General features: G+C 34.6%; 1 protein-coding gene and 1 non-coding gene across 9 annotated transcripts in view; one reads left to right on the forward strand and one right to left on the reverse strand.

The window, feature by feature from the left end:
* GALNT13 (polypeptide N-acetylgalactosaminyltransferase 13) overlaps positions 1-22,055 on the reverse strand; it is a 606,606-nt gene that overhangs the window by 75,784 nt on the left and 508,767 nt on the right. The window lies entirely within an intron of this gene.
* On the forward strand, positions 12,303-12,428 carry LOC120364474 (U4atac minor spliceosomal RNA). Its single transcript, XR_005579726.2, has one exon. It is a non-coding gene; the product is annotated as a U4atac minor spliceosomal RNA (small nuclear RNA).

The raw sequence follows: 22,055 nt of genomic DNA on the forward strand, positions 1-22,055 counted from the left end.
ACTAGGGTGATTTTGACACATACACCACATATTAACAAAGAAAAATACAAATTCCATAACCACAGTCTCTCAGTTAAGACACACTACTAAGAACAGTAGAAACTCAGATTTTTTTTTTTAAATGCTGTTTTAAAAGAACATGTTCATTTGTGAATTGAAAGAACAATTGTAAAAATTACTCTTGGCCTCAACTGTCAACCAATTTTCCCCTTCTGTCCTGAACTGCTATAAATGAGTAAGCTGAAAAAGGCTACAGGAGAATCATTAGTCACCCCAGGGACACTGTGCACTGTTAACTGTGGAACAATCTATGACCAAAATTTCAATAACCATGAGTTTGACATATGACTCTGGAGAATGGTTGAGTAACACACTGCTCCTGGGCTTCCCATGCAGTATTTATCTTCTTCTAGCACTGCTCAAGTCAAAGAATTGATACTGAAAACAATGCAAAGTTATTTATTGCATACATAAGATACACTTCAAAAACTAAACACTGCTTGGTATGAGAACCTCTCAGTAGTCACTAAATAAGGGAAACATTCAGTCATGATGAAAGCAGGCCAAGCATGTCAGCTGTACTATTGTAATGCTAAAATATTCTCCTACATAATAGTCTAGTTCTCTATTACATAGAGAATTCTAACATGCCACTCTTCTTTTTTAGAGCTTTGTATTTTTCTCAAGAAGTCATTGGTCCTGGACTATGCTACCATTTAATTTAACAAACCCTCTGTGTCCATAGAGGGGATTGGGCAGCTGAAGGGGAAGGCAGGATGCCAACATCTTGAAAGGAAACACCATGTGTGTAATATAGTTTCTGTTTTCTGGTGAAGTTTTCATTTGTCTAGGGGAAAGGGAAATATTTTGAATTAAATCATAGCTGTGGCATTCAAATGCACAAACTCTGAAGAGCATCAGGAGTGTTTCTTAAAATATATGTAATTTACAAATGTTGATTTAAGCTTCTCACATTATTTCTCTTAGTCTCTAACTCTGCCTGTTGCAAACTGTTTGGGAATACCTCAGAATCACTGGTCAAAAGATGAAGGCAGCAGCTGCCAAAGAAGTCTGGGGGAAAAAAATTTCAATACAGTAAAAATTTAATTATTAACAGCAGTGTAAAAATCAAAAAATTGCATCAAAAATCTAACCATTTGCATTAGAAAATGACCTTTCACAGACGAATAACCTGAGCCTTGAAAATATGATTGGACTTGAGTGAAACCGAACAGCTCACATTGGAGCTTAGGTTTCCTGACTTCCAGGTTAGTGTCCTTAACATCCGTTCCTGCACTCACGTTTTGTTTTGCATCTTGTGTTACATACTCTCCAGGGTGATGTGGATACAATGTTGCACAAAACATCTATACAGTTTCTTTCCTCATCAGCTTAATCAGGATTTAATAAATAGCCAACACTAAAAATTAACAAATGTGAGATTACAAGTGTATTTGAGAGATGTATAGAGAATAAACGCAAACAAATGGGAACTGATTCACTGGTGGTCAGGGAGGGGTGGTCAGGGAAGGCTTCTCTGAGGAAAGTAGTCTTTGAGCTGAGATATAGAATGGGTGGGCATTACAGGATGTGCCTCCTGGTTTAATTGTTTGGGAATATATTGATAAAAAGTGGTTTTTATTTGGCTATTTACAAGGATTGTTCACTTGCTTGGTTCCATATTATTTTCTGTAGCAAACAGACCCCAAAAAGGTTTACTATTTATCCCTACTTCCTGATCTTCATGTATAGCTGTGACTTTTGCCCGTGAATGTGGCTAGAACCTGCGACTTGCTTCCAATCCAAAAGATAGGGCAAATGTGATGAGGTGTCACTTAGATGATAACACAGTATCTTGCTAGCAGAAACTATTTACTCTCTGCATTTCTGGCATTGGTGAAGCAAACTGCCATGTTGTCGGCTGCCTTATGGAGAGGGCCACAATGATAAGAAACTGCTGGCAAACAGGCAAGAAACTAAAAGGTTTCAGCCTGACAATCTGCAAGGAACTAAATGTTGACATGTAAAATTGGAAGCAGACTCTTCCCCAGTTGAGCCATGAGATGAGATTGCAGCCCCCTTCAACACATTAATAACAATTGTGAGAGACCCTGAAGCAGAGGCCCCAGGTAGACCATCCCTGGACTCTTGAGAAATACTACATCTGGATTTCAGCCACTAAGTTTGTGGCAATTTAGTACAGGTTTTGTACATATTGATAGATAATATGTTGTCCTTTGTGTCTTTTTAGATTTTACCTGGAATATCTTTTGATGCTGATAGCATTAAGTCCTTTTTCACCTTTGAAAATCTCCCAGAAAAAAAAAAAAGAAAGAAAAAAATTCTGTAAGGACTACTACAAAACTGTTTAAATCATCATTTAATTTCTTAATATATACATTAAAATCTTTTAAGAGTTGAACTTTTAGAAATATTAACACATAATTATTTAAGGCTACATAGAGACATGCTATCACCTTTACCAAAATGTCACCTTAGAGTCTAAAAAGCATTAGGTTGAAAACTGTGAAGCAATGGAGACTTAGATTATTAATTTCATTCATGTGAATGATCCTTCTGAGTATGAATTTCAGTGCATCACGTTGTAGATATACAACCTTTAATAAGTCGCTTTACTCTTCAAGAGTAAAACAGATAGCTTTTAATACTTCATGGGATTATTATGAGGAAATAAGTAGAATGATGTATACAAAGTATGTTGGCACAGTGAGAGATAAAGAAAGTTAACTCTGGTGTCAAAAAATTGATAAGTACCTTTTGCTCAGTTACATAAACTTTACAGTAAATTACTTTTTAATCTAATAACAGGTTACTGTCCTATTTATTCCTTTTTGCATTTTTAAATATAAATAGAAACATGTATTAATTTTATTCCTTCTGCTAGATTTAAAAAATTCAAAAGCAATTTTCAGTGATTTTAGTCATGGATTAAGATATTTGCTGCTTCATATAACAGTCATCATGTGTTTTATTAATATTTTCATGGGGTTCAGTAATCTTAATCCCTTTAATCTTTTTAAATGTTATTACTTAATTTTGAAATTTTTTGCCTGACAAGTATTCAGTATTTACTCAGTTAAGAGTTACTCTGCAAGGCAGTGCTGCAAAATTCATTGAGTATTTTAAGAGCATTAAAATTGTACAATTACTACATAATGTAATTATAGATATCTGTTTGTCAATAAACCAATGGTGAGTTTCAATATTTAAGAACACAGACATTATAGGACTACTCACATTAATTATTAACACATCAGTATATTTTTACATTTTAAGTGGTTTCTAGATAATTTAAAGTTAATTTTAAATACACAAGAATCAAACAGCCTTCTAAGAAACTGAATATGTAGAAGACTATTAGACAATATTAACAGATCAAAAATGAATTATTTTAAAACTATTTGCACTTAAGCAATATCTTAATTTTCACTAATAGTTTCATAACCGAGATCTGTACTATTAAAGATTGTCTGTAGTAAGTTTAAGAAAATGTTAAGAAAGTTTGATAAACCTGGTTTATGAAAATCTAGCTTAAAAAAAGTAGAAAAAGATACATAGCATTTTACAAGATGAGTTTGTTTTATGAAGACATATTGTTAGCCCTTAGTCAATATGACACGTGTCTTATATGAAAGTACAACTTTTTAACTGTTTTACTAAGATGAGCTAATGTCATAACAGTTTATTTTTTTAAATTATAGTTAATGTAGTTTTATTTTCTGCTTTTAAAGGGCTAGGTATCATTTATTACACACACATTATGTATTTCTAGCCCCATATTCTATGTCCTCTGAAATTACTGCTGTTATTACTATTTCATTTTAGGTGGTGTAACAGGACATTTTCTTGAGACTGGGCCTGAAATATTTTTAAGCCACAGTTTATCAAATTTTAAATGAAGAGAGAAGAGTCTTGATAATTGAAGCCAAAGTAGAGGCATTGCTACAAAATGGTACAGATAAATTGTTCATCCAAAGTAATTTATCTTGAAAAATGTTTATATTACTTCCACTGAACACATTGTAATTGTAAATACTTATGGGGCACAATTTGATGTTTTGATACTATATCTGTTGTATAATGATCAAATCAAGGTTAATCTCACTCATGTGTGGAATTGGAAAAAAAAAAAAAAAAAAAGATATAGTACCATGTAAGCAGAACCAAAGAGTCAATACCAGAGAATCAGGAGGGGAGGAACACAAGAGGTTAGTCAATGGATATGAGGAAAAATTATCTATGACTTCAAAATTTACAACATTTGACACATATTTTTGTAAGACAGCAAATTGTTGCAACCAATCTCTGCTCTGCATTGTTTAACATAGGCAGAATAAGATGAAATTTTTGTGCATGTGTAAACTATATTAAATTAGGTACCTACAACAGAGAAGATGGATAATGGTTTTGAAGTAAATTTCCTATAACTCAGGCATTTCCTAACAGTAGGAGATGCAGAAATAAGTCAATCTCTCTAACTTAAAGTATTAGTTATATACTTCCTTATCTCTCAAGTGAAGGCACAAGGCCGCACATTTCAGATCATTTCTAAGATAGTCAACCAAGGAGTCTCAGTAACGCTTGTGATAAATAATCAATTCTTAATCTGAATGTTGAGCAAGTATAGCAGAACAACCTCCTTCTGGGATCCCGCTGAACCTCTTGAATGGGGGTTGTACTTAAATGTGGTGTGGAAGGGTGGGTTTCTCTTATAGAGAATTGGCATTCTCTGTGTTCATTCCTCAGACAAGGACTTAAGGTAAAATAGTCTGTGAGTCTGAAATGCGAGTAGCGTATTTGAGGTTGGGGGCACTCTATAAGGACAGGCATCATGTAAATGCAGCTACAAGGAAGAAGACAAAGATAATCTAGGCAAAAAGGAATGCACTCCAAAAGGGTGGCATGTCTTTAGAGACTGAGCTTTGATTTCCTCTAGGTCACAGCATCATATAACACACTAAAGACTCTCAAGCCTCTGGCTACCCTGTCTAACAGGGCTTTGCTTCTTCACCCAGTTCCCTTTCACATCTACTGATTTCCTCAGCTGCTATCATAATCTACCATATTGTATGTCATCATACTAGAAGGTAAGTACAACAAAGAAAAAATGTTTTGTCTGTTTCATGTACTTCTAGAGCCCTAGGACTTAAGAGGAATGTCTGGGACATATTAGAATGGATTAATTATTATTTTTAAGTCAGATAATCTATGCCTATGTAACTTTTCATTTTTATTTCCTTTGTGTCCTCCCCTAGGCTTTAGTGAGTCTTATTTAAATAATTTGAGGTGAATGTATGGACTAAAGTCTCTGACTGGTTCCTTCTTTTATTGTTACATTTAGTAGTTCCAGGATTGAATTAGAGGGGAAAGCGCAAAGAAAAGGCTAATTCCTCCCTGCTTCTCTCCCTCCTTCCCTACCTTCCTTCCTCCCTTCCTGTCTCTTTTCTTTTGTAAATGCCAAGAAATTTTCAGTTGCAAAAATGAAATAAACATTTCTATTGTCAATCTGCATGGTCCATAAATATGTGAAAAAGATTGGTCACAAAAAAGACAATGAACAGAACACAGATAACCCAAAGAGAAAAACACCACTGAATGAAAATATTTAGGTTCTTATCAAAGAGGAATTATCATATTATCTTCTGTAATTTAATATTTGTTTTATATACTTACCAAGCTGATATATATTTAAACAATTTACATTGCCAATTATTCTCAGCAAATCATTTCACTGTTTTCAGAAGTACTATTTTAGATAATCCTACGGGTAGAATTATAAAAATATACCTGAACTAGAAGGATCCTAACATTGTATTATATTCCAGGTGCTAAGAATATTCAAAATATGTTCTACAGCAACCCTGACAGAATTCTGCTTTAGCAAGACTTAGTCTTTTTTAGATGTAGAATTATATATTCACTAACTTATAAGGAAGGAATAGTTAAAGCTGTAGATAATGCATCTGCAAATTCTTAGATATTTGTTTTAGTGTAGGGGGCAAGTCTTAAGAATTTTCTGCTTTATTTCTTCAACCTCACTTTATGGAAACATAGAAAACCCATAAATAATACTGTCCTAGATATGAATGAGTTTGAATTTAAAAAAATCTTGTCATGATTTCTAAATTGTCCTTTTTGCCATAATATTCTCATAGTTATAAGTGGACATAATTAACCTGTAACGTGTTTTCCTTTGATATAAAAGATATTCAGTATAATTTGGATATTAATTTTGACCTTGATATTAATTTAAAAGACTTTAGAAAGACTCAGACATTAAGATATTGTGCTGTATACTTAAAAAATTAATGGAATTTGTTTTAAATAAAAGCATTAAATTCTTACATTCTTTAAAAAATCTATCTGCTGGAAAAAAGTATTTTTTATCTTTATGTGCTAACTTAAAAGATTATAGAAAAAAATACATGATTTAGCTCAAATTATATATATCTCACTTACAAAATATGCCTAGAAAAACACCCATGTTCTTTTCTAACTATATAATGCAACATATTAACAAAAATATATGTCATTAAACAGAATTAGTTGAACTCAAAATAAGGGAACTCTAATGAAGATAAGATTTGTTAATTAAAAGCAATACAATTTTTAGAAAAGAAAAAAAGTGAGGGGACTGAAACACCTCATTCTGTTTCAACCATCATCATATTCCAATTAAAGCTATCTTCATTATGAATTTTCTTAACAAATAGAATGTCTTTATTGGATATTTAACTGCTCCGTATAATTGTTTCCAAGTGAAAAGAAGGATAAATCATATATTCCTTTTGACTCCCTTTTGTGAAATAATGCAGGCTTTATATTTTGTCAAAGCTGAACATATTCGGTAATAACTAGATTATTCCAATGAAATGTATTTTAAAGGAATCACAAAACCTCTAAGTGAATATGTCAGGGTATGCATTGCTAGCACAAAAGAAAATGTGGATTCTCCGTCTTTATTACTCAAAGCATCCAGTAGATGGAAGCCTTTCCCTTTTAAAACTTAAAGCTGCTTCAAAAGCATGCACGCCGTCGTATTTGCTATTCCCCCGGTGGAAAAAACAGCTGCTCTCCCAAGAGCATATCAGAAAGACCACAATTTGCGTGATTTGCAAGTGGTTTGAAAATTGTATTATTAAAGTCAAGTTGTTTTGACCCCCATGAGGTGAATGAGAATGGGAAGAATAAATTGATTGATTCCTGAAGCGAGTCTCTTGGTGGCTGCTTGGGTTTGTTTGTCTTCTTGCATTAGTGTCCACATTCCTGTTGTCCTTTTTCAGTGATAAATTTCCCAGGCTAGTGATTACATCTCTTTCCGTCCATCATTGTTCGTTGGAAGCAAGCCCCCAATGAGCAGACAAGGACATTCTAAATCAGATCCTCCTGGAATGAGTAAAGGAAAGTAGCCCAGGATTTTTCCAGAGGGTAACACTAAAGCGCACAGAATGTTTCCTCCTTGTCCCTATATATAGCTCTATCTTTTTATCTTGGACCTGTCCTCTTTATCTTCTTACGAGTCTTACGTATTATTTCTGTGAACATCCATAGATTATATTTACACTTCCTTGTCCAGGAAATGAATGACTGTATTCTAAATGACTGATCAGATTTAATTATCGAGATTAATTAAATCACTATTAGAATGGTTATTTAGCTGTCTTTTTGAAAGATAAAACAGGTAGTTAAAAAAATAAAAATCTGGGCTTGCAACATTTCAAAGGACAGGATAAACTGGATTTTTTTGTTAGTTCAAATCTCAATATGGAATCAACACTTTGTCAGGGAAGCCACACTTTTAACTGCAAAAGGGGCAGCTGAATGATGTTTCCATGTGTTTACAAGTCGTAACTAATGAAGCAATTATGTGCAATGACAAGCTCTGCTGGTATAGCTAGGGTACTTGAAATCAACTTTACATACTTGCCATCGAATTACATCATGATTAGGTATGTAAGAGTTCTCCCACCCTTTTTTTCCTTACTCAATTCTGAAGTTTATAGTTCAGTTTTAATTCAGAGCCTTCTCTCTGGTAATGGCTTTTCATTCTTCCAACTGCTCATCAGTTTTCCTTGTACTAAACAAGAACCATCAGCTCACATTTCACTGAAAACTCATTTAACTGTCTCTCCATATGCTTTTAAGGACAAAAAGGCAATTATGCTTAATTAAGATTTGAAAAACAACTACCACAACTTCTCCAAATTAATAATTTGTAAGTATTCCTTCTTCAACAAAGGGGAATCTGGGTAAAGTATTTGTATGATGTTTGCCTAATATTAGGAATTCACCCTATATCTCAGTGGCTATCAGCAATACAGATAATAAAATCATATTACCAATTTGCAAAATGGAGGTTTCAGACTCTCAGTCACAGTCTCATTCCTATACCGCACAAGAGTGAAGAGGGAAGGAAGCCGGGAAAGGAAGAAGGCTGGGAGTAAAGACAGTACTTTGTGTTATAATTGGTGAACTGTCTCAGTTGACAAGTCTGAAGGAAGAACTCACAAAAGACTTTGAGGAGTTGTAGCAATTTTTGAACACAACCTTAGCCTCATATCTTGAGGCCAAAAAATGGCACTTGGATGCATGAAATCTTAAATAAAATAAAGCAAAATATAAACAAAACCCACAGAGCTCTGACCATTTTTGTTATTGTTCACACTCGGTAAGAATCCTTAAAAGTCCTTAAAACACTACTCCTTCCACGCTCGTAAGCTGCTATTACAAGGCCAATGGAAGACTTGGGCCCAACATGGGAAAAGGTATGCTATTACTATTCTGCAATCAAAACCTGTTTCGTGTCTTTCGACTTAACAATTATGGAAGTAAAGACAATGTAAAAAATAGTGGAAACATGGGATGCTATTTTAAAAACAGGTCTGATTTTTATACAAGATGTTGTGAGGGCAAAAATCCAAAGTCCAGTGATGAAATTATCTGTTCTATCCCTTACTGTTTACATGGTCCAAAAAGAAATATTGTTTGTTGAAGACATCATTTTTCTTAGCAGATTGAAAGTCTGAACTAGACAGCTCTCAAGGTTTTGAATTTGAATTTAAAATTATCTTCAAGGTTTTGAATGATCAAGGCATGGACAGACAGAATCAAAGATGAAGGGAACAGAAAAGTCCTCGTGCCATCATGATTCAAGCCTCAATGTAAACAGTGAGTACCTAAGTATAACACAACCTCAGTTTTGTTATAACATTTTTTGTATTTGATTTGGTAATTGCCACAACTAAATTTAATGTATTTTTAATAGTGTTTCCTCATACTGTACCAGATGTCTTAATCTCAGCATCTAGAATAAGTAAAGGTTTACCATAAAATGTATAAACACTGAGCAAATATTTTTGCACATGATTCTTTTTATAACTTTGCATTACTCTAATTGACTTTGATGTTAAAGTACTTAAAATGTTTCAACTTTTTAAAACCAAAATTTTAGGTATCTTAGCTCGTAAGAATAATGTCCTTTGAAAAGTTTTCTAAAAATTTTTGACAGTATTAATGATTACATAAAAAAATTGAGTTTATCTTTTAACTTATTTTAAAATTATATTGAAAAGGGAAACAAGTAAATGGAGCTTATACAATTTTCCTGATTTAAGTATATATGTAAAAGGAATTTTTTCTTTTTCCTAACGGAACAATGTACGCACACTGTGAAAATTCAAATATGCTGAAAGGGAAGAAGAATAAAATGTAATAATCACAGACAATTTCCCTACCCCAAAATAAGCATAGTTGACATTTTATCATCTTACTTTTTATTTTGTATTTTTCAGCTAGCTGAAAATATACTGTATTTTGTGTTCACTTTTTTTATATTTTACCTCATTTCCTAAGAAATTTCTTAATAAAATACACCTTGTAAATATTTCAATGGCTGTTTTAGTTGATTGGTCCCCTATTGTTCTGTTAGATTTTATCCTTGTGCAAGTATTATTACAAATGACACTGGGATGAAGGCATTTGTACATAGATATCTGAATGCAAGCTTATTTCTTAACAGGGCTCCAGGGACCAGAAATCTATTTTCTATCACCTTTAGTTGTTAGGAAAAACTTGCAGCCACACAAATCAATCAGTACGTCAGGGGGATTATAGGATTCCTCCATATGCTCAGGTCTTGATCTCTTTGGATTACAATCCTGAGCAAATTCCATTCCTCTCTTGAACTAGATAAATATCAAATTAATGTAACAATAAAATCTCACTCAATTTAGTGAATTTTGGAGGCTGGATTAAACCATTTTTTTTCTTTACAAATCCAGGTAACTTCTTTACAATCAGAAAAAAAGACTAATTTTTAATGAAGCCATTAAGCTTTAGAATCTTCAAAGCTTTTTGTACCATTCATTGAAAAGTAGCCTTCTACATTTCCTATTCTTGATGAGAGCATCTCTTCCTCTCTAATAATATGTTGTAATAACTTACTGAATATCAGTTTAGGCAATGAATTTCCATTTTACTTATGTATTTGTCTGTCAGGTAAAAGTGGTTAAACTTCTGTTCTTAAACTTTGGAAAGTTGTGTATGAAACAAATTAATAGATTGTTCATTCTTATTTAACTAAATAGAGGATAGGTGAGTATTTTTATGTACATGTTGACTTACCTCCTGATCATAATGACTCCAAAAGATTAATGTTTCTATGGGAAATTAAGATTTAATTAAAGCAAAGCAAAACAAAACAAAACAACAAAAAAACCCTTAAGGCCTTGTTTTCTACGTTTTCCCTACTCAGAATCAGAATATAGGTGCAAACCAGGCAAGATGTTTCTTTATTGGTGCAAATGAAAATGCTTGCCCTTGTTACCATCAGATACGATTTCTATAATTATGCAGTTTCTGTCCCCTCTGCCCTCCTCAAGGAATTTCCTTTTGCTATTGTTTCCTCTTATTCCTGAATCATCAATTACTCTCCCCCTAGGCAGGTTTTTCCTCATGAATTCATAACATCCTCTTGTATTTCATATTTAAAAAACAATCAAACCTACATTTAATAACAACATATCCTTTTCCTGCTTCATGGTCACCCTCTGCATTCTGTCATACACACTCAAAAACTTCTAGAAACATTCATTTATAATAGCGATTCTTAATGCTGGCAGCAATATTAGAATTATCTGGGAACTCATTAACAATACTCGAGCTTCAAAAATACTTTCAAGCTCATCCCTCTACTTCTGGTATGGGATAAGGCACTGGAAATTCTCTAAAATTCCACAGGTGGATCTAGGATTGAGGTACACAAGCCTATGTTGTCATTTTATATTTCCATACTTCCTGTTCTGCCTTCAATCTCCATCAACACCACTCCATTGAAACTTCACTAAACAAAGTCACCAATGGCTTCCATGTAACCTGATCTCACAGTCTCTTCTTTGTATTCATCTTAACTTCTCAGCAACATTTCACACAAGCGCCTACTCCCTACTTGCCAGTTTATCTTTCCTTGGCTTCCATAACACCAAACTCTTCTGGTATTCTTTCATTACAGCCATCCTTGGTTCTCTTTGCTGTTGCTTTCTCTTAGTTGGCCTTCTAAATGTTATGTCTTGAGACTCAACTCTGAGAATGTTTTGTTTCAGTGGAAACTTTCTCCCTAGGGCATCTCATTTAATCCAGTGGATTTAAATACTAGCTCTAACTTCTAAATTGTTATATGGATTTAAATATAAATTAAGTATAATCCAAACAAACAAACAAAAAACAACCTGGTGTCCTCTTAAATCCTCCACCAGACAGATACTTTACAATTCTGGAACACAATGGTGCCTTTACTGATGACTTGTGATTTGAAGCTAGCAAAATCTGAAGGAAGTCAAGGAGAGTGGTACCACAGAAGAATCTTGTTGCCCCTTAATATCTCTTACCAGCTACCAAAAAGTTAAAAATTTGGAAGGATGTCATACTAAGGTTGTAATTACAATAGTCAACATTTACTGAGCGTTTCCTCAGTCCCAGGCCTGTTCTTATAACTGTATGATAGAGATGTTAAGTTCATTTTAGTAAAAAGAAAACTGAGCCAGATAAATCAGTTACCTGTGCACCATCCAATAACAAGGCAATGGCATAAACAGCATTAAGAGATGACATATCTGACTCCAGGAGGTGTGGCTCCCCATCTCTGCATTAGGTCAACTCCACCCATCTCCCTGCCTGTATACCATTTCTCTGAAGTTAAAACCCTTTACATTTTACTCTGCAAATAATGAAGGTAATATTAGGGAGAAATTTGACTAGATATTCTCCATTAAAAAAGGTTTCTCTTCATCCTTTTCTTGGGGTTGCGCTACTATCCAATGAGCGCATAGTGAGGGCAGTACTGCTAATGCCTAAACGACACACTCGCATCAACTAAAGCTCTGCTTTACATTGGTAAAATTTTTGGAAACAATGAAAACCCTTTAAAAAAAAAAAAAAAAAAAAGGTTTTCATGTCACAGAAATGGCACCCATGGTTCTTTGGGAAAGACAGGCCTACATCTGGTCAGCCACACCTCCATGGAAGGATTTGCTGCCACCTCTGTTGGCAGAGGTTTCTATTCTGTGATCAGCTTTGTCTGAGCCGTACTGGCCTTTGCACTGCCTGATCTCTCATAAGAAGCTCATAGTTAGAACATCAGAATAAAGGAAAAGGAAATGTATGTAGATTTCTCACTATGAAAAAGTAATAATTTATGATAGCAAATCTGTGAAATTGCCTTTCCATCATCAGAGCCAGAGATTTTTTTTTACATATTTTATCCAACTTATCCATTATCTTTTAATCAAAGTGAATTCACTGAAACTATATACAAATGTTTTCTTTAAAAAAAAATACTGACATTTCAATATCCATTGTTGGCCCAAACCCAAGCTTTTCTAGTTATACTAATTCATTGTTTTGCTTTTCAATCAAACACTTTTTATTCCACTACAGTTCTGAAAATATTGTGAGAATCTCTATTATTACAAATTGTACTTTATTCTTAAATTTTTTCTCCCAGTATTCCCGTTTTCCATGATAAATCTTTTCATTCTTAACTGCTTTTGTTCCATAAATTATTCTGCTTCAGAGAATTCTTTTTTTTTTTTTTTGAGATGGAGTTTCGCTCTTGTTACCCAGGCTGGAGTGCAATGGCGCGATCTCGGCTCACCGCAACCTCCGCCTCCGGGGTTCAAGCAATTCTCCTGCCTCAGCCTCCTGAGTAGCTGGGATTACAGGCACGTGCCACCATGCCCAGCTAATTTTTTGTATTTTTAGTAGAGACGGGGTTTCACCATGTTGACCAGGATGGTCTCGATCTCTTGACCTCGTGATCCACCCGCCTCAGCCTCCCAAAGTGCTGGGATTACAGGCTTGAGCCACCGTGCCCGGCCTTCAGAGAATTCTTTATGCCTGTCACTTAAAAACATGTTTATAGATAATATCCACATTTCTACTATCAATAGAGAAATTGAGAAGGTCATAAAAACAGTCTTTAATTATAAGAATTAATGGCTTCTAGATCATTTTACAGTCAGGCTCTGTCAAAAGATTCTATTCATGTTTGCAATAGGAACTGTGAAAATGTGGAATTTTCTAAAATATCAAAATGAGAAGGCCAATCCCATTGTTATTTTATACTCTTTAAATGGTAATAAGTAATGAAATGCTATATAAGATTAAAGAGCAATGCTGACCTTGGGCTTCAGAATGTAAACTGTGTTTTCACAAATCGCTGGAAATGCCAGTTAGAGTTTTCAGTAATGCTTTCTGACTTCTCAGGTAGGAACATAACCTGCTCTATGTAACTAATGGCTAACAAAATTAGGCTTTCTACTGCTTGGCCTTCTTCTGGACCATTTGCTCATATCAAATTCTTTTTACTTTTTTAATCTTTCTTTTCTTGGGATTTTTTTTTTCACTTTTAGGAACTGAATTTAGAGAGGGGATTGATAGAGGTATCAATTTTTCCACAAAGATAAGGGCTCTTAACTTCTTAAACTCCCTTGTTCCCTGGTAGTTATTTTTAGAATGATTTGCTTATGTTTGTATCACTTATGTTTTCTCTCTTCATTTATGGTTTACATCTCAGCCATTTTATAACCAGAAACTCTCCACACAACATATAGTTAATTCTATTTTTACCCCATTATATAATTTCAATTTGTTTAAAAAGGAGTTTATTTAACTAAAATAAATGAACATAAAAAGAAAGCAGCAATGAAACTCCATTTCACAGTGTCCAATATGGTCTAAGGGAGAGTATTATGTGCCATTTCTTCTTTTACATTATTCATAATCCAGTCTGATCAGTCTATGTGCTCACCTTAAATGTCTGATAGTTTGTTATAGTCCCTGTACCTTAAGTAACATCTAGAATTGACTTATTTGATCATCTGATTAAAACTTGGACTTGCTTTTTTTGTGTAACTATACTCTTCTCCTTCCCTCTTCTCTGGTGATCTCTTTCCACACAGGAATCATAGTTGTACTCCAACTCTGTTTCTATCCATCTTACAGAGGAATTCTTTCCATGGTGCAACAAACCCTGCTCACTTGACAGATAACCTCAGTCCTCACCTGAGAATTATCATCTGATTAACACTGCTCAGAATTTGTGACATATATAACACATTTTAGAAATTAATGCTCACTTGGAGCAGATTTGAATTTAACAGTTTAACTCATTGCACCTGAGATCTCAGTCTAAGAGAGATGTCAGTTGGTTTACTCAATCTTGTTACGAAGTTCTGGTTATTTCCATCACATTCTTCTTCAGACATGACTTATGTCTGAGGCTGTGCTATATATGAGCGGCAAGGTGCTCATGATTAAATATATGTTAATTACATATATACCAAGCAACATGTATTCCCTTATATTTATAGACTATTATATACATGTATGTAATACACATATACAATATATTTTCTAAACTATATATTTTAGACAAAGATATAGAACTTTGAAAACTTTAGAAAAGACAGGAATATTTTATTTTAAATGTAACTATCTGAATATCAGATTATGACTGTCTGCATCTGAGATATTTATTAGGAATAAGGAAGAAGAAAAAGAAGAGAATAACTTTGGCTATGACATGACACTAAATCCTTCCTAAAAGCTTCGGCATAAATCAATGTTAAATGATGTATGTGCACACAATCAGGAAAAAATTTAATATATTATTAAGATTAATTACAGGAACACATCAACAGGCTTTAGTTCTCATCAATGATATTTATTTCTTAAGTACTCTAGTGGAAGGGATGAAAGTCTTTGATGATCGTCAATAGCATTGACTTTGCACTAATGGCCAGAGGTCTAGGTCTCTTCACTAGGCTGATACTGGGTCAGGTTTCTGTGGAGGAAAATAACTCATTGTTCTTCATATTGAAGACATCCTTCAGAAAATTTGGCTGCTAAGGGAGATTTCCTTTTACAGAGATAGTTCCTCTTATGCAGTAAGTAAGACTCATTTAGTCACTTAATCAATCTAATTACATTTATTGAATATCTAACAGGAAAGAATGCAGACAATGGAACCCTAAGTCAATGACTGTTTCCACTTGCTCTGAATAAAGCTAGTGGAGAAAGATTTCATTACTTTAGTCAAGTCTCAATTGATCTGTAGGATGATATTGTCATGGAAGTTCACCTTACTTTGTGAAATAGACATATTGTTTGCAAATTAAATCTTAATTTTATTGGGAAAACTTACCCTTTCGAATAATTTTGGGATGAATCATAACAATGCACAGATGAAATAATGGCAACTTTTTGTAATAACAATAGCACATTCCAGCATAAAGTCAAAGTTTTTCATTCTCTATAATTTTAAAATATTGGAAATTTATAAATGGAGCACTACTATATTTTTCCTTTTGTCTTTGATGGTGGTGTAGCTGTGTTTCTCTGGTTGACTTAAATTGAAGGGTATGCTTGGGAATTACTTGTATGAACATCGTTTATATTCAACAATTGATTGTGACCTGCTTAGGGAAAAAAACATCTCTTCTTGTAAATCCAGAGACTAAAGTTGTAGCATACTTGAGAGTTTCAGCAAATAAAATAAAAGGATAAAATAAAGCGTCTATGAAGTTAGTGAGTGTACTCATTTAAAAAGAAAAGAGCAGAATAGGAAAATAACCCCAAGTAGGTGGGATTCTAATTTTCATGTGAAAATTAAATGATGTTAAACTAGTTTGTCTAGTAGGTGCTAAATTGGCACTTATACTTTTGCAAAAAAAAGAATGCAAATGTATATAAAAAGTGAAGGATAAATGCCCGGCGTGGTGGATAACACTTATAATCACAGCACTTTGGGAGGCCAAGGCAGTCAGATCACTTGAAGTCAGGTATTTGAGACTAGCCAGGCCAAGACGGCATAACCCTGTCTCTACTAAAAATATAAAAATTAATGAATAGGAGTGGTGAGAGAGGACATCCTTGTCTAGTGCCAGTTTTCAAAGGGAATGCTTCCAGTTTTTGTCCATTCAGTATGATATTGGCTGTGGGTTTGTCATATAGCACTTATTATTTTGAGATAAGTTCCATCAGTATCTAGTTTATTGAGGGTTTTTAGCATAAAGAGCTGTTGAATTTTGTCGAAGGAATTTTCTGCATCTATTGAGACAATCATGTGTTTTTTGTCATTGGTTCTGTTTATGTGATGGATTACATTTATAGATTTGCACATGTTGAACCAGCCTTGCATCCCCGGGATAAAGCCTACTTGATCGTGATGTATAAACTTTTTGATGTGCGGTTGTATTCGGTTTGCCAGTATTTTATTGAAGATTTTTGCAGCGATGCTCCTCATGGATACTGGCCTGAAGTTTTCTTTTTTAGTTTTATCTCTGCCAGGTTTTCTAACAGGATGATGCTGGTCTCATAAAATGAGTTAGGGAGGATCCCCTCTTTTTTTATTGTTTGGAGTAGTTTCAGAAGGAATGGTACCAGCTCCTCTTTGTATATCTGGTAGAATTCCGCTGTGAACTCATCTGGACCTGGACTTTTTTTGGTTGGTAGGCTACTAATTGTTGCCTCAACTTTTGCCCTTGTTATTAGTCCATTCAGGCAAGAAAAAGAAATAAAAGGTATTCAATTAGGAAAAACAGGAAGTTAAATTGTCTCTATTTGCAGATGACAGGATGGTATATATAGATGACCCTATCGTCTCAGCCCAAAATCTCCTTAAGCTGATAAGCAACTTCAGCAAAGTCTCAGCATACAATATCAATGTGCAGAAACCACAAGCATTCCTAAACACCAATAACAGACTAACAGAGAACCAAATCATGAGCCAACTCCCATTCACAATAGCTACAAAGAGAATAAAATACCTAGAAATATAACTAACAAAGGATATGAAGGACCTCTTCAAGGAGAACTACAAACCACTGCTCAAGGAAATAAGAGAGGAAAAAAACAGATGGAGAAACATTCCATGATTATGGTTAGGAAGAATCAGTATCATGAAAATGGCCAAGTGCCCGAAGTAATTTACAGATTCAACACAATCCCCATCAAGCTAACAATGACCTTCTTCACAGAACTGGAAAAAAAACTACTTTAAATTTCATATGGAACCAAAAGAGGGCCCACATAGCCAAGACAATCCCAAGCACAAAGAACAAAACTGGAGGCATCACCCTACTGGATTTCAAACTATACTACAAGGCTACAGTAATCAAAAGAGCATGGTACTGATACCAAAACAGATATAGACCAGAAGCCTTCAGAAGCAAACTCACACATCTACAACCATCTGATCTTTGACAAACCTGGCAAAAACAAGCAATGGGGAAAGGATTCCATGTTTAATAAATAGTGTTGGGAAAACTGGCTAGCCATGTGCAGAAAACAGAAACTGGACCCATTCCTTACACCTTACACTAAAAGTTAATTTTAGTGTAAGGTAATACAGTGTGAGAAAAAGTTAGAAAAACAAAAAATGGATTCTGAAAATAAATCTTAGCGATCAGTAAAACATAAGATGTAACACCATAAAAACCCCAGAAGAAAACATGGGCAATACCATTCAGGACATAGGCACAGGCAAGGACTTCATGACTAAAATACCAAAAGGAATGTTGTCAAAAGCCAAAATAGACAAATGAGATCTAAACTTAAGAGTTTCTGCACAGCAAAAGAAACAATCATTAAACTGGCAACCAACAGAATGTGAAAAAAATGTTTGCAATCTACCCATCTGACAAAGGGCTAATATCCAGAATCAACAAAGAACTAAAGCAGATTTACAAGAAAATAACAAACCCATTCAAAAGTGACTGAAGGATATGAACAGACACTTTTCAAAAGATGACATTTATGAGGCCAAGAAACATATGAAAAAATGCTCATCATCACCAGTCATTAGAGAAATACAAATCAAAACCACATTGAGATACCACTTCATGCCAGTTAGAATGGCGATCATTAAAAAATCTGGAGACAACAGATGCTGGAGAGGATGGGGAGAAATAGGAACATTTTACACTCTTGGTGGAAGTGTAAATTAGTCCAACCATTGTGGAAGACAGTGTAGCAATTCGTCAAAGATCTATAAATAGAAATTCCATTTGACCCAGCAATCCCATTACTGGGTATATATCCAAAGGATTATAAATTCTTCTTTTATAAAGACACATGCATACATAAGTTCACTGCAGCACTGTTTACAATAGCAATGACCTGGAACCAACCCAAATGCCCATCAATGATAGACTGAACAAAGAAAATGTGGCACATATACAAAGTGGAATACTATGCAGCCATGAAAAATAATGGGTTTGTGTCCTTTGTAGGGATATGGATGAATCTGGAAACCATCATTCTCAGCAAACTGACACAATGACAGCAAACCGAACACCCCATGTTCTCACTCACAGGTGGGTGTTGAACAACGAGAACACATGGGTCCAGGCAGGGGAACATCACACACCGGGATCTGTTGGGGACTGGGAGGATAGGGGAGGGATAGCAGGGTGTGAGTAGTTTGGGGAAGGATAACACTGGGAGAAATGCCTGATGTAGGTGATGGGGGAATGGAGACAGCAAACCACCATGGCATGTGTGTACCTATGCAACAATCCTACAAGATCTGCACGTGTACCCCAGAACTTAAAGAACAATTAAAAAAAAATTAGCCAGGTGTAGTGGAGGCACTCGTAATCTCAGCTACTCAGGAGCCTGAGGTAAGGGAATCACTCAAACCCAGGAACAGAGGTTGTGGTGAGCTGAGATTGCACCACTGCACTCCAGCCTGGGCAGGAGAGCAAGACTCTGTCTCCCCCGAAAATAAAATAAATAAATAAATAAATAAATAAAAAGGTGAAGGGTAATAATATTCTATAGAAAGTTCTGATTTCATTGTCACTGATATCCTAAGAAAGCAGTTTTTCTAAGGATATTAACTTGCTACACTTTCTAACTGCCATCACACTGTTTTCAGTGTGGTGGAATTCACTGGAGTCCAGATATTCTCCCTTAAACTTATAAAGCCAGTCTTCCACAATTATCACATTTTGATTATTTGCTATGGGATAAGTTATATTACACAATATGTTAATGTGTTATACAGTTAGGTTAAATGTATTCTTGCTAACAAAGAGGTTGCACTATTATACTTCCAAAAGTGAGGTTAATTTAAAATTAAGTTTCTATTTTAACTCCATGAGATAAAATTAAAAATAACCTTTCCATAAATAACTATAAGACTTCTAAATTATTTCCTTGTCTCAATACCATATAGCTTGCCTACAAATAGAAATTACGATTTAAATTCTTTAAGGATAATACAGCAGTATCTTCTCTCTGGTCAATATAACATACTTCTTATTTTATTCCATTCAATATATAACCTGTGTGATTTTTAGTTTATTCAATTTGTAATTCAAGGGTGGATTTTTAGCATTCTTACCATCAAAAAATATTTATTGAAAGGTATATGAGGGAGACTGTTTCACTTTTTAGACCTCTTAGATAGTTTCACCTCATGGATATATAGGGTTTGAGATGTCTATGCTGACCTACTGAGCAGGTCTAAAATATGATTCTTTTGTAGATATGATAAAGCACTTGGGTGATATTTTCAGATGAATAAAAAAGACATTGCCTTCAAGACACAATTGCATAAACATGATGTGGAAGGCACAGGTCTGGGGAGTCAATTCAACATTTCTATTTAACTCCAGTCTTTATCTTTTATATTTATTCCAAAAGAGCTTCACATAAAAACTCCCTACAGACAAAGAATTTGCACATATTTACATTTCAGGCTATAGACATAACCATTTCATCATTCTGCTCTTTGCTTTTTTTCAAATTTTGGAGTGTGGTTTAATTTCTTTCATCACTATAATGGGTCAGAGTGTGCAGAACAGTGACTGCAACAAAATTGCATTTTTAAGAAAAGGTCGTGCAATTAGCTGATAGATAGATGGAGACAACTATGACAGACAGAATACTCACTCCCCCCCCACCCCCGCAGAAATCCATAGAATAAGTGATCAGAACATTTATCCTCCACACCCCCAACCCTATGCACGCACACACACACACACACACACACACACACACACACACACGTTAAATGCTGTCGACATAATTCAGAGTACTGCTCTGAAAAGGTTAGAAGCAAGCCAAGGCTTGAGAACATCTAAACCATACTGGGAAGGCAGGGAGGATGAAGCAGTAGTGATTCAAACTTGGGTAAGCTGATTCGACAGGCACACATCTGGCTTACCAAGCCTATTGGGTTTTTAAGCCAACAAAGGTAATACAGTGTGAGAAAAAGTTAGAAAAACAAAAAATGGATTCTGAAAATAAATCTTAGCGATCAGTAAAATTAAATGAGAAAAAAAACAAAAGTTTTCAATGTACTTAAGCTTAGAAAATATTACTATTATTGGGTTAAAGTAAATGAGAAAGCAAAACAGTAGAGGGCAATGAAACTTTAAAAGCTGTGTAAGGAATTTGATACCTCAAAAATAAACAATAAACTGACAATTTCATTTGTGATTTAAGTCTGTTGTAACAAATATTCACTTAATTACTTTAATACTTTAAAGGGCTTGAAAGGTTGACCTACACTAATTATTGAGCCATATAGTATCTTCACTCATGAAAATGAATGTGGGGAGAAAGAATTTCTTCCTTAATGCAAAAGCTAGTGGGCCACATACTGGAAATATTTTAGAGGTGATTCATGCATTGCTAACAGGAGTTACCCAAAACTTAGTGCATAAAATAATGACCAGTTTATTTTAGCTCACAATTCTGTAAGTCAACAATTTGGCTGGGCTTAGCTGAGCTTTATTTTTTCTTCTTCTATATCAAGTTTTCTCTTGAATTTGGGAAGAGCTTTTGAGTTGGTGGGGGATGGCTAGTTTAATATGACTGACTAGAAAGACTGGGTTGAATGGGACCTCTCTACACATGGTCTCTCATCTGCCAATAGGTTAAATTAGGTTGCTCATATGGTAAACATTCTGAGAAAGAGAGAGAGAGAGAGAGAAGGAAAGGGGGAGGGAGAGTTGAAAGGAGAGAGGGAGGGAAAGAGATGAAAGGAGAGAAGGAGGGAGAGACAGAGATGAAATATACAAATTGTCAGTTTGAGGAGCAAATTTTACTCTATTTCTCTCTATGTCATGTATGTCAGAAAAGCAAGTAATAAGACTACTCCGGATTCAAGAAGTAGGAAACTAGACAGACTCACTTCTTGATAAGAAGTTAGGATACGGGTGGGGTAGAATTTGCGATTTTTTTTTTTTTTTTTTGTACTTTCTGAAAACATGTTAGAATAGAAACTTCTAAGGACCATTTCAATTCTTAATGCCTATTCCTTTGTGAAAATAGGGTGCCACCAGTTCCTGTCGACACTCTTGTTTACCTACCTTCATTGCCAACTTTACTCCTTTTTTCTTTACTGCTCTATTTCTGAAGTGATAGCTTAGTGCTGGTTCTATGGTACTGAGCTTAGTAGTAGCAGGATCTCTTACCTAGAGCTGTGAGCATACTAAATCAAGTGCAGCAGTCAAGGGCTACTTACT

This window comes from Saimiri boliviensis, chromosome 5 (assembly GCF_048565385.1).
Source record: "Saimiri boliviensis isolate mSaiBol1 chromosome 5, mSaiBol1.pri, whole genome shotgun sequence".
NCBI classification, from domain to species: Eukaryota; Metazoa; Chordata; class Mammalia; order Primates; family Cebidae; genus Saimiri; species Saimiri boliviensis.